The sequence below is a fragment of the Acomys minous genome (assembly GCF_964271855.1).
Source record: "Acomys minous genome assembly, chromosome: 9".
NCBI lineage: Eukaryota > Metazoa > Chordata > Mammalia > Rodentia > Muridae > Acomys > Acomys minous.
The window spans coordinates 47130789-47145233 of record NC_140490.1 but is presented as its reverse complement, the minus strand read 5'-3'; positions in this window follow the sequence as shown (position 1 = coordinate 47145233).

Sequence of the window (14445 nt, the reverse complement as noted above, 5' to 3'; positions counted from 1 at the left end):
TTGAAATCCAGAAGGGCCTGGGCTAATGTCGTGCAGACACTAAGAGACCACAGATGCCAACCAAAACTACTATATCTAGCAAAATTTTCAATCAACTTAGAAGGAGAAAATAAGATATTCTATGCCAAAACCAAATTTAAACAATATCTATGCAGCAACCTTTCCCTACAAAAGATACTAGAAGGGAAACGCCAACCCAATGAGGTAAACTACACCCAAGAAAACATATAGATAATTTCACAAGAGCAACCAAAAGAAAACAAGCACAGCCATACACTATAAACAACAACTCCACAAGAAAAGGAACTAACAACCATTGGCCACTAATATTTCTCAACATCAATGACCTCAACTCTCCAATAAAAAGATACAGACTGAAAGGATGGTTAAGGAAACAGGATCCAACATTCTACTGCATTCAAGAAACACACCTCAGAAAAAAAAAAATAGACATTACCTGAGAATAAAGGTCTGAAAAAGGTTTTCCAAGCAAATGGACCAAAGAAGCAAGCTGGAGTAGCCATTCTAATTTCTAATAAAATAGATGTGTAACCAAAATTAACCAAAGGAGATAGGGAAGGACGCTTCATACTCATCAAAGGAAGAATCCACCAAAAGGACATCACAATCCTGAATATCCATGCCTCAAATACAAGTGCACCCACATTCATGGGAAGAAACACTTTTAAAGTTTAAATCATCCACCAATCCCAACACATGAATAGTGGGAGACTTCAACACCCCACTCTCATCAATGGACAGATTATCGAGGAAGAAACTAAGTAGAGAAATAATGAAGCTAACAGAGTTCAAGGACAATGCATGCAGAGAACCTAGACCCCCTGTTCAGATGTAGCTGATGGACAGCTCATTTTCAATATGGGGAGGATGCTTCTGAACCTCTGACAAGCACTCTGGTGTCCATGATTTGGTCACTGTCCCTTGGCAGGATGGCCTTACAGGCACACTGAGGAAGGGAATGCAGGCTATCCTGATGAGACCTGATAGACTGTGACCTGACAGTGAGGGAGGAGCAGTGCCCCCACAGTCAGAGGTCTAGGGGAGGGGAATAGGGCAGAAGAGGGAGGGAGGGTGGGAATGGGAAGAGAAGAGCAAAAGGATAACAATTGGGATGTAATGGGAATAAATTATAATAAATAAAATATAAAAATAATAAAAATTCACTTGTGCATACAAATCTACTCCACATTATTTTGGTTTCATTTTTAAGATAATGTCTTGAGTTCCTGAAGTAAAAGTAACTTCTCAAAGATGTATCATTGCCTTTATCTTTTATTTCCAGTGTTCCTAGTATACCCTGAGGGTGCATATAACACCTGCTAGGGAGCTAAACTCACAAAGGCAAGTCTATTTGGTTACTACTCAAGTTACTCAGTATGAGTTGAGTGCATTCTCTGTAGTAACAGAAATGAAGTACTCAATATTCATAAGTGGCTTAGATTAGTATAGGAGAAACAATACATTGATCTAAAGAAAGCTGCAATAAAGCTGGGCTTGGTGGTACATGCCTGTAATCCCAGCACTTGGGGAGGCAGAGACAGGTGGATCTCTGTGAGTTCAAGGCCAGCCTGGTCTACAAAATGAGTCCAAGACAGCTAAGGCTACACAGAGAAATCCTGGCTGGAGAAATGGCTCAGAGGTTAAGAGCATTGACTGCTCTTCCAGAGGTCCTGAGTTCAATTCCCAGCAACCACATGGTGGCTCACAACCATCTGTAATGTGATCTGATGCTCTTTTCTGGCCTGCAGGAGTATATGCAGGCAGAGCACTGTATACATAATAAATAAATAAATAAATCTTTAAAAAAAAAACCAAAACAAACATACAAACAAACAAAGCTGGAATAACCATGCCAGCTCATGTCGCGTGAGTACATAGGTAAGAGCATTGGTGCTGAGGACAATAGACCTTGGTGAAATGCTCCCATTAGGGTTGTGCGGTTGTGGTACTGGATCTGCCCTGAAAGCTCATTAGGATGGTGGATGGCAAAAGTGCTGCAAAGAATGGCCTTGAGGAAAATAAGGTGGCTTGGGATTTGATGCTGTTGACCAGAAAGACACTGAAATGGAGCAAGTGTAGGGTAGTGAAAAGAGGAAGATGAGAGACATGTTTGACTGTCAGAGCATTTGTGATTTGTATCAGGGAACTAGGTAAGGGCTCTAGGTTGAGGGTGGCGATATGAAAGTCACATTTTAGCAGGTTATTCTGCAGCAATGTGTCAACTACACTGTAAGCAGGGAAGCTGGAAGTAGCGTAGCAGGTTAGGGCACTACTGCAATAGTCCAGGCATCTGTCAATGGAGATTTGGTCCAGAGTAGTAGATACAGAGACTGGGGGAAACTGCATAAGACACAGAAAACACAGCAAACCCAAGAACGTTTGACATTTGGGTGACTATACCATCAACAAAACCTCTCCTCTCCCTTCCCCTCCCCTCCCCTCCCCTCTCCTCCCCTCCCCTCCCCTCCTCTGCCCTCCCCTCCTTTCCTCGTGTGTGTGTGTTTGTGTGTGTGTGTGTGTGTGTGTGTGTGTGTGTGTGTGTGTGTGTGTGTGATGGAAATGCACACAAGCACACCGTGTATGGGTGCACTTACCTATGTGTGTTCCTTTGGAGGGAGGCCCATAGGTTGATTTTGCCATTTTTTTCCTTCTCTTCCCACATTTTCCCTAGTGACACCTCAGCTTGCCATCTTGGCTAGTGTTGTTGCCCAGGGAGTCCCGAGGACCTGTCTGTCCTGTCCCTCTCCCCTAGTCAGTGCTGGGGTTATAGGTGTCTTCTAATGAGTCCAGTTTTTATGTGATGCTGACGTCTGAACTCTGCCCTCATTGCTTCTGCAGCTAGCCCTTTACCCCAGGCCTATCTTCCCAGCCCTTATAATAAAATACCTTTCATATTTTACTGCATCAGCCTTAAGGCTTCCGTGGGATGACTATCAATTTTCTCCAGAGCCAGTTTAGAGTGGGTTTTATAGTCGAGGCTTATAGACTCACGCTGAAAATCATCTGTGGAACAAAGCAAGGAATGAATAAAATTACCCACTGCTTGTAACGAAGGAACAGGCAGGCTACACGCATGCAGAGAGAGCCCTGGGTTCCCACTCCGCTTTGCTATTTTTAGTTCATTCTTAGGAAAGTTGGGGCGAGACTTTCCTAATTTATGAATTCGTTTGTTTTAAGAAATGGTTTCCACCCAACCACCTCTTTGGGGGATAAGGCCCTGGGCACTGAGATACAGAACCGGCTTAACAAACACGGGAAATGGTGCTGCGTTCTGGAAATGCTTTGAGGAAGTTAATTGGCTCTGTTGTTTTCATTTACTTGGAAAGGAATTTCTTTTGAAAATGGCTTTCCGCATGGCTGCCTGTCTGTCTGCTTATGAGATAAATGGCTGCTGTGTCCTTCCATCTTCACCGAGAACCGAAGCATGTTACTGGTACCACCTACCAATCCGGTTGCCACGGATTAGCCCATAAGAACCTTCTTCTGCAGTCTGCCCATGGTACACGTTTGAGTGTGTGTGACGACAGCTGCTGGCACTGCTTAAGAGGACAGGGGAGGAGAGAGAGCAGGGCACTACTGCACTGGGGTCACATTGCCTTTGTGTTTGTCAGTAGTTCAGGATCTGGGGAAAGGAGGGAGAAGCTGCTTGCTAGGATCAGGAATTTGCATGGCTCTTCGCGTGACCCAGCAGGAAAGCTGTATGGCTGGCCTTGGGATGTGGGATGTGGGTTGTATATGTGTGTGTCTGTGTGTGTAGGGGGGAAGAGACTTCAAGAACTGTGCAGGCAGTGTCAGGTCCGAACAAAACTCCACGCTCCCAAATTCTGGCACCATTTTCTTCTCACTGTCAGAGGGCAAAAGGCTTTCTGGGTGCCTATTAGCATACCAAAGCTCATGTTGGCCTCCAGGCTCCCTCAGTTTCCCAAGTGCCTACCTGTTACAGAGTCCTTGTGTGCATCCTGGATCTTCTCAGCTCTTTTCACCCCACCCCCACCCTAAGCTGCTCCACTTTGCAGGCTTTCCGCCCTCAGCTGCTCGCTCTGTCTCTGTCTGTCTGTCTCTGTCTCTGTCTCTGTCTGTCTGTCTGTCTGTCTCTGTCTCTGTCTCTGTCTGTCTGTCTCTGTCTCTGTCTCTGTCTCTGTCTCTGTCTCTGTCTCTGTCTCTGTCTCTTTCTGTCTCTGTCTCTCTCTCTCTGTCTCTGTCTCTCTCTCTCTTCTCTTCTCTCTCTCTCTCTCTCTCTCTCTCTCTCTCTCTCTCTCTCTCTCTCTCTCTCTCTCTCTCTCTCCCTCTCCCTCTCCCCCTCCCCCTCTCCCTGTCTCCCCCTCCTCTCTGTTGCTCTCCCTTGGCCAGGAGAAGAGCACCACCAGGAATTTGCATGACTCTCCATGTGACCTGCATGGCTGGCTTTAGGGTTGGGGGATGGGGGAAAGGAGGCTCCAAGAACTGTGCAAGCAGTATCAGGTCCAAATGAAAGTGCATGCCCCCCAAATTCTGGCACCGTTTTCTTATCACTGTGAGGTGCCCAGGTCTCTGTGTCTTCCTCCCTCATTCCCCCTTCCCCTCTTCTCATGACTAAATTCTGCCTGCTGCCTGTTCTCAGTCTACTACTTTCTCTCACTGCTCTGGACTCTTCCAGAGGCCTCTGGCTAGATTCTCCCTCCTATCTAGAATTCAAAAACGGCCTCCTTAACCATCCCTTGCAGAGGTCATGTCCTCATCTTATAGAGGCAGTTCTCCTGAGCTGTTCTGTAGATGCTGCTATCAGCAACTATCTCTTCATTATCTGACAATAGTCTGTTGTATCTAACATGAAATTTTAAAGAATTGAGTCATGTATTTTGCTCTTTAAAAAAAAAAAATCTCCGAATTTCTGCCTGTTATATCAGGTTTCCTGGAAGTCATTTCCTAATAGCTAGATACTTGTTTACTTCTGTTTTTCATTGTTTGCCTTTTCAATGAGCTCTAGGATTAAAAAAAAATTTTTTTTTTTCAAGATAAGGACTCTACATACTACAGGCTGGCCTCAAAGTTGTGGTCCTCCTGCCTCAGCCCTCAGGGTGCTGGGATTATAAGCGTGTGTTATTCTGCTCTTTCATTTAATTTCAGTCTTTAAAAACTCACACACACAAACTTCCTCCCTCTCCCTCTCCCCACCTCTCTGAGGTTGGGGATGGGTAGAAGGGGTGGAGGTCAAAGCCAACCTTGCCTTCCTCCATGTTGGTTTCTCTTGTTGCTGGATGCTGTGTGCACTGGGCAAACTGTCAAGCTTCTGGGGCATCTCCTGTCTCCTCCCATTTTATCACGAGGATTACAGACATGCATGAGGATTATAGGCGTTACATGGGTTCTCGGGAGCCAGATGCAGGTCCTCACACTTGGATGGGTGATCTGGATAGTTTTATACCAACTTGACACAAGCTAAAGTGATCTGAGAGAAAGAATCTCAATTGAGAAAATGCTTTGGTAAGATCTGGCTGTAGGCAAGCCTGTAGGACATTTTCTTAATTTGTGAGTGATGAGGGAGGACCCAGCCCATTGAAAGTAGGGACACCTGAGCTTGTGGTCCTGGGTTCTATAAGAAATAAAGTGGGCTGAATATGTCACGAAGAGCAAGCCAGTGAGCAGCACACCTCCACGGACTGCATCAGCTCCTGGTGCAGGTTCCTGCCTTGGCTTCCCTCACTGGACTGTGTGATTCAGGACATGTAAGGAAAAAACAACCCTTCCTCCCCAAGTTGCTTTTGGTCATGGTGTTTTATCACAGCAATAGTGACCCTGACTAAGATACCTGGCAAGTACTTCACCCACTGAGCCATCTCCCCAAGCTCTTCATTTTAATCTTATTAAAATTTTAACTCCTTTTCCAATCACCATTTGTTCTTCAGTAGAGGGCATCAATTCTCCTTTCTTGTTTAATCAAAACATCATTTAACACGATGGCATTCCTTCTGGCCCTGGAGGTCTCCAAGAAAATAGGAATATTTAACAAATGAGTGACTAAATTATTGATATTTTCAGTACTAGCAAGCACCATACTGATTTCTACTCTAGTTCAGTGATGGCTTTACTCAGGCAGGTTTAAGTTTCCACACATGTATCAGTTAATTTTTCTTTACAACTATGACAAATCGGGGCTGGAGTGATGGCTCAGTGGCTCAATGGAGCCAGGTTCCATTCCCAGTACCTGCAGGGTGGCTCAGCACCATCTATAACTCCAGTTCTGGGGAATGTGATACTCTGCTGTGGGTACCAGGCATGTACAAGGTGCATATACATTCATGATGCAAAACACTCATACATATAAAATCTCGTTTTAAAAAGGCAATATATGTGTATGTATATATATGCGCATACAATATATATGTATATATGCACATATATGCACATATATTGTCATACACACACACACACACACACACACACACACACACACACACAGGGCTAGGGTCATAGCTCAGCTCAGTGAATGCTTACATATCATGTGGGTTTAATTCCACATTTACCCTCCTTCACTCCTGAAAAAGAAAAAAACGCAACATATTTCTAATTTCATTTATTTTTTTTTCACTGTACACATTTCTGCATGCTCTCTGCTTTTGGAGATTCACTGAGAACCCTTTTGTGGAAAAAAATGAAAATATCCTATAAATAAGTGTTTTCTCTGAGGGGCATAAAGTTTGATCCATGGAAATCAAACCTTGTTTATCGATTCTATTACATAATTCTGTTTTGTCCCTGTTTATTTCCTTCTAGAGGGAGAACATAAATAACTCCCATGTGTTTTCGTTTTAGCTTTCATTTTCTCCTTCCTTCCTTCCTTCCTTCCTTCCTTCCTTCCTTCCTTCCTTCCTTCCTTTTGATGTCTGTTGTGTAGGCTCACAAGTCTGTCAAGTTGATCCTTTCTCACAGCAGCCCCTCCCCCTTTACATCCTTTGCCCTGCGCTCTCTGTTGGTCAAGGGCTCTACGTTTCTGTGGCATTTTCCCTCAGGTGCTTTAGCTTGGTTTCCATCTCTTTTGTTCCACTCAGCTTATTGACATTCTTCCCCTCAAAATTTGCTCAGAAAGCTTTTTGACATTTTCATTTCAATATTTCTCCTGAGGAATAAAATTCAGAAACAGGGCTGGGTTTCTCAGTGCTGGGGACTCTGCCTTACAGAGCAGGAAGAGGTCAGGGTTTTCAGTTACCAAGTGGATGGCTTATGGGGTCCTGCCTGGCTTGTCTCTCCTCAGTGGTCCTTCCCTTCTGGCTCTGGCCCCTCCACTCTCATTAGTGTTGTGGTCTTAGTCTTCTTTTTTAAAATTAAATTAAACTTATTGGAGGTTAGAGGTAAACTTGCCAGAGTGTGCCTGTGTGTCCTCTCCTTCCACCACACAGGTCCTGGAGGCAAAACTTGGGTTATAAGAGTTGTTTTTTTTTTTTTAAACCTGCAGGGTTGGTTGTAATTCTTTTTTTTTTTTGGTTGTAATTCTTGTTATTGTTGTTGTTGTTGTTGTTTTGAGACAGGGTTTCTCTGCGTAGCCTTGGCTGTCCTGGAATCGCTTTGTAGACCAGGCTGGCCTGGAACTCACAGAGATCCACCTGCCTCTGCCTCCCGAGTGCTGGGATTCCAGGCGTGTGCCACTGTGCCCAGCTCTGGTTGTAATTCTTTAGAAATAGGTTATAGACTGGAGTGCATTCTCAGTGAGGTGCCTGGCACGATATTGATTTCAGACAAAGCCCATAATTGAGATAGTTTATAATTCCTGTTGGATCTCAAGCCCTGTGGTTCTACAGGCTCTCTGTCTCTTAGTTTTAGCAACTTTAGTGGGTGCTGTAGAGTCATATGGAGTCACTTGAGTGTTGAAAGTGACCATATGACGTAGGAAATGACAGCTGGTCAAAGAGGGCTTATAACTAGCTCAGTTGATAGAGTGCTTGCTTAACATACATGAAAATCTGGATGTAGTGACCACTTCCACACACACAGGGTGTGGTATCTCAAGACTATAATCCCAACAGGCAGGAGAGGGTTGAGGATTTAGCTCAATGGTAGAATGCTTGCCTAGGAAGCACAAGGCCCTGGGTTCAGTCCTCAGCTCTGAAAGGAAAAAAAAAAAAGAGAGAGAGAAGAGACAGTGTTTTTCTGTGCTGCCTTTGTGTCCTGGAGTGACTTTGTAGACCAGGCTGGCCTTGAACTCATAGAGATCCACCTGCCTCTACCTCCCTGAGAGCTGGGATTAAAAGTGTGCTCCACAATGGCTGGTTTATAACCTGAATTATTTGTACTCACCATATAGTCTTATTTTCCCTGAGCAGTGATCACTCTCTCTCTCTCTCTCCCTGCCCCCAGGCTTAGGATGCAAAGTAGTTAAATCTAAGGTTGTTTTTATTTTTGGAGTTTTTCACTGAATAAACTAGTGGGCGCCTGCCTGTGTCTGAGACAGTTCCCAGAGCTACAAGCCTGATTTTGGCAGTCCCAGCCCCGAGGCTGCTAGAGAGGTTGGCCTTGGCTTTGATCTGGGCCATGTATGACACTAGATTTTCTGGATGTTCTGAAGCTGCCTTGCCAATTAGATGCAAATGCATCAGACACACCCAGGGCAGGTACTGGTGGGTGGCCAACTTTCCACCAGTGGTTACCACTGACTGGTGCCTGTGGCTGCCTGCCCATTGAGAAACAGAAGTCTTTACTAATCTTTCATCTTCGGCTTGGGCATTGAGCTAGTGGAGAGGAGACTGCCTTCCATAATTCAGTCTCTTGAAGGAGAAATGGTCTTCCCCAGTGAAGGTCTGCCCTGGTTATCCAGTACCAAGTGGTCTTCCCTAAGATCATAGATATCCAGGTAATGTTACATGGATTGGACAGGTTGTGTCTGTTTATGCACATACATTTAACCACAATTAAAGAAAAAAAGAGACCATGCATTTGAGAGACAGCAGGGAGGGCACATTGGAGGGATTGGAAAGAGGAAAGGAAAGGGAAGGAAATGATGTAATTATACTTTCAAAAACAACAATTACTATAAATTGAAAAAGGAATTCTCTTTGTGTCTCAACTTCTTGTTCTCTTTTTGTTTGTGTGCATGTGTGTGTGTATTTATGTACCTGTGTACATGTGCATAAAGTGGCCAGGGGTTGACATCAGATGACATCCTCTTCTCTGCCTTGCATTGAGGCAGAGTCCCTCACTGAACTCTGAGCTATTTTGGTTTGTCCAGTTGACAGCTGGCTCAGGAGAACATTGCCTCTGCCCTCTGAGTTATAGAATTACAGGTGGGCTACCATGTCAGCTCAGCTTTTATGAGGGGTCTGGGGATCCTGCCCAGGAGGGGTTTGTGTGGCAAGAGCATTACCCACTGGGCTATCTCCTCACCCTCTTTGTTTTCTTTTAATAAAGAAACTATTCATAGTATTAGGGGGTTATGAGACATGGATGGTGGTTAATACTAAGTGTCAACTTGGCAGGCTGTAGACAGGATCAAACTTTTGGGCATGTCTGTGGGGGCGTTTCTAAGTTAGAGGGATTAAGGTAGAAAGATGGCCTGAACTGTGGCTGTCACCATCCCTTGGACTGGGGTCACAGGGAAGCAAGCTGAGCAGCAGTCTTCATCTGGCCCCGCCTCCCAATTGCAGCTGCAAAATGACAAGTTGCCTCAAGTTCCTGTCTCCAAGACAGACTGTACACCTTCAAACTGTGAGGAAACTCCTGTAGGCTCAGTTTTCTTATCAATTATATTTTATTACAAACTTATTAACTGAGAGTAACTCACTTATAACCCGACGAACCTAAGCAATAGGAAAAGGAGATTAGAGAACACAATAACGAAACCGTAAGAATATCAGTTCCGAGGGACAATTCCCCTGGTGTAATCAGCAGGATTTCTTCTGCTGGAACCTGGAGCAACCAGAACCCAGAACCTCAGCTGGAACCCAGAGCCCTGAAGCCTTCCCTCTAGTGGTTCTCTCTAGCAGTGTCTCAAAGTGGAGCGATGAACAGCCAAAACTATCCCAAGTCTCCAAAGGCCCTGCCTCCTGTTTTTGGCTCACATTTATATCTCCTCTCAGAATTTGTTCAAGGATGTTTTTCAGCTGGTTGACAACCAATCTCCCCAACACAGTGGTTTGACTTCTAAGGGGATAAATATCACCTGCTCTCTCACAAGTCTTTTTCTCATCCCTCACTTGTGATCTAAAGAAAAAAAAAGCATGCTTCTCTCTCCTTCAAACTCCAATCTCTGAAAGAAAAATGCCAGCGTCTCTATTTAGCCCAATTCAAATGCACACATTCAAACCAGCATCTGTTGGGTTCAGCAGTTGGTACCACTTCCATCACATGATCAAGTAATTAACTCTTCTAGTACCATGAAAGAGATTTGTGGAAACTACAAGCACACTGTAGCAACTGAATAAATTGTATTTTATTCAGATTAGGAGCTTATCTGCAAGGTAGCATGGATGAATAAAAAGAAATTATGACAGGGGATCCGATGTCAACATTTCAACTTCTGCATGAGTCACCTCAGAATGGGGCTGCCGCTGGTTTAATGTACCCCTGGGATATTTCTTCTTGAAATAGGGCTGTATTCTGAGAAGCAAGCTGCACCCCAGGAAAGGATTGAAGAGAAGAAAATTAGTCCCTTTGTCCCACTTGGGCTTTCATTGGTACCAGCTGGCGTGGGTTATGCACGTCTCTCAACATGGACTCCTAATAGTCTCTTAAAGGGCCGGCATCTCACTTGTGGTATTAATTAACTCCAGAAACTTGAAATGCATTTGTATTTGTGTTTTAATTTTTGTCCTTCATCCACAGGCTTATTTTCTACGAGTGTTATGTGATGTGGGGGGCAGTGTCTATACAAATGGGTTCAGTGCCTTTCTGCACCACCCTTCAGGGCACAAGAAAGACTGATTATAACTAGAACTTCTGGTGGGGAGAACTGCCTGCAGCAGAAGTTGGTGAAGTTTTTCTGTGAAGTGTCAAATAATATTTTAGTCTCTGAGGGCCTGTAAGGTCTCTGTGGGAAGTAATCAACGGTGCTGCTATAGTGTGAAAGCACATGTAGATGGTATGCAAGCAAGTGGGCATGGCTGTGTTCCAATAAAACTTTATTTTTATAAACAGGAAGAGGGCCAGATTGCTGGTACATGTAGTTTTCTAAACCCTAGCCTGGATGTCTCAGCATTTTCTAAGAATATGATATCAATGGCCAAACATATAGTAAGTGCTAATTAATTTTTAAATGACTAAATGCACATATAAAGAAGCAGAAAGACTCTTCCAAACGATCATTATAAAAAATGGAGCTGGTAGGTGTAAACTCAGTTTATTGGTAGAATAATAAAACATAATGCCTCAGTTACTTTTCTTTCTTTCTTTCTTTCTTTTTCTTTTGAGACAGGGTTTCTCTGTGTAGCCCTGGCTGATACACTGGTCACCCTGTAGATCAGGCTGGCCTTGAACTTAGAGATCCACTTGCCTCTGCCTCCCAAGTGCTGAGATAAAAGGTTTGCAGTACCACGCCCAGCTCAGTTACTTTTGTATTACTGGAATAAGACACCATGACCATAAGGAACAGAGGAAGCGCTGGTGAGTGCAGTTCTGGGTGGATGTGTATTTTGACATGGGCATGGCTTGTGGAAGACTCAAGGCCAACTGACCCATGGGACAATTTGGCAAGGTTATTACCCATATGGGCCAGGGTAAAGAGGATTGGCAAAGCTCTCCTCAGTGATCTAAATATGAGCATTTATGAACATTGGTTAGTGTGTGGAAAGACTAGCAACTGTGGCTTTCTCTTCCTGGGTCTTTACAGCCTGAGACTGTTTGCCTACAGAGACCTCCTACAAAGACTGGTTAGCCCCTCCCACTGTTGTATATGATAAACATATGAGGTTTTAGGTTGCTGCACAGCATTAGAGAAACCCACCCGATCCCAGTTTCACTGTATGTGTATCTGTCCATCTGTCCTTTTTAAAATTCCCTTGCTGCTGCAGTCCCTACTCAGGATTCTGCGACTCAAGCCACATGGCATGCAGCATGTGACAAAAGAACTTGCAAATGAAACCGTTTACTTTGTGGCTTACCGATTCAAAGGCTTAGAGTCCATGGCCATCATGACAGAGAGCATGGCAGCAGGCAGGCATGTGCACTGGAGGAGTAGCTGAGAGCTCACATTTTGAGACATAAACAAAAGAGGGAGAGAGGGAAGGAGAGAGAGAGAGAGAGAGAGAGAGAGAGAGAGAGAGAGAGAGAGAGAGACATGGGGGGCTATCCTCACCCAAACCACCACACATAAAAACGAGGTCCCCAGGAGGCTGCAGGGAAAATTTCATGCTGTTTACTGGGCCGTACAAATCTGTATTACTTAATCAGTCCTACTAAGGGAAGCTGCTCTTTCAAAGAGGATAATACTAATTTCTGCTGCATCTGATAAGGTTTGCTATTGCATCAGAAAACCCAGTGTAGGGCTGGAGCAATGGCTCAGTGGTTAAAAGTGCCTGCTGCTTTTCCTGAGGACCGGAGTTTGGTTCCCAGCATTTGTGTCAATGGCTCACAACTGTCTGTAACTCTAGCTTAAGGGGACCCAGTGCTGTTTTCTGATCTTTGTAGGCAACTACAAACCCCCCCCCCCCCCACTCATAAATTAAAAGAAAAGAAAACCCAATCCAAATAGGCTTGAAATGCGGAGTGGTAGGAAAGCCTGCTAGTGGGTGAGGGGGAAGAGTGAGAGCCATTCAGATAGCGTGAGTCACCCGGGCAGGGAGAGCCCAAAACGTGAGTGAGTCACAGACTCCATTGGGGAGCACATGCTGCCGTCATGAACCTTGACTCCTATATTTGCTTTCCAGGGAATGTACGTGGGAGTCTAGGCTCCCGAGTGCGTGCTTTCCAGCCTATGTGGGTAAGGAGAGCCCAAGTGTAGAGGTGCCGAACCCAGGCCCTCTCTTGGTTGCTCAAGTCAGGAAGGATCTATGTAAACATTTTTATTTTTATTTTAAAATATATTTTATTAATTTATTCATATTACATCTCAATTGTTAGCCCATCCTCTCATTCCTCCCTCCCTCCCATTTTCCCCTTACTCCCCTCCCCTATGACTGTGACTGAGGGGGACCTCCTCCCCCTGTATATGCTCATAGGGTATCAAGTCTCTTCTTGGTAGCTTGCTATCCTTCCTCTGAGTGCCACCAGGCCTCCCCATCCAGGAAAGCCTTTTACACCTGGAGCCCCTCTTAGCTCCCCACGTGTAGGAAAACTGCTTGCTTTGGGCTGTCTCCTTTGGCTCCTCTCACAAAGGTAGTGTATTCTGAAGCAAGGACCCACAGTGAGCCCTGAAAGGAAAAAAAAAAAAAAAAAAAAAGAAAGAAAGAAAGAAAGAAAGAAAGAAAAGAAAGCAAGCTTCCATCCATTGCTACAGTCTGAAAGGAGAGTCACCATATGCAAATACCTCAGGCGGCATGCCCTGAGGGCACAGAGTAGCCTTCCGCAGCTTCTCCAGCAGGCTTCACAAAGGGCTTTCTTCAATTCAGGCCTCAGGGAGTGGGAATAAAAGGGGCTTTAACCATTGTTCTGACCGTGGGAACGAGCATACGCCAGGATTATTGTCCAGGGGCTCCTGGCCTGCTCTTTAGATAGAATCACACACAGCAGCAACTGGCAAGTTGCTGGTGCAGCCTGCAAGGGGTGATGGGAAGGTTGGATAGAAGTGAAGGGCACTGTGGGTTTGTAGGACACTGTCGTGCTCTTTGGGGAAGCTCAGCACGCTTTCCAGGGCTCCGTGGAAAGAACTGTGGTTAGGAACTGACTGGGGCATAGGACTTAATGAAGATTGGTTATTCTACATACATGAAATTATTATTTTAATTGTACACATTTACAGAGCACCATGTGGCAACACATGTATATGGTTTGTAATGCTCAGTCAACACAGTTAAGATTTCCACCTCAAACTTTGCAAGCTTTTTTTCATTAACGTAATTTGTTGATTAACTATTATACATATTTATGGGGTACAGTGTGCTATTTCAATATGCATTGTGCAGTATGTATTGATAAGATCAGGGAAACCTACACTTGCATAGTTTTAGAATTTCTTTTTATTCGAAAGGTCCTTTCTCCAGTTATTATTTAAATATATACCAGGTAATTGTGAGGTCTAGTCTCACTCCCAGTGTTGTGTAAAACAATAGAAATTATTATTGTGTATTGTGTTGTGCATCTGTGAGCGTTCACATGTGTGTGTGATTGCCTGTGTGTGTGTGTGTGAGTGTGTGTGTGTGTAGAGGACAGAAGTTGATATCTGATATCTTCCTCTATTGCTCTCCACCTTGATTATATGTGAATAAATGCATGTATGTATGTATGTACGTATGTGTGCATGTATGTGAGACTGAGTCTCACTATGTAGTTAGGCTGGCCTCCCACTCACAGAGAGCTGTCTGG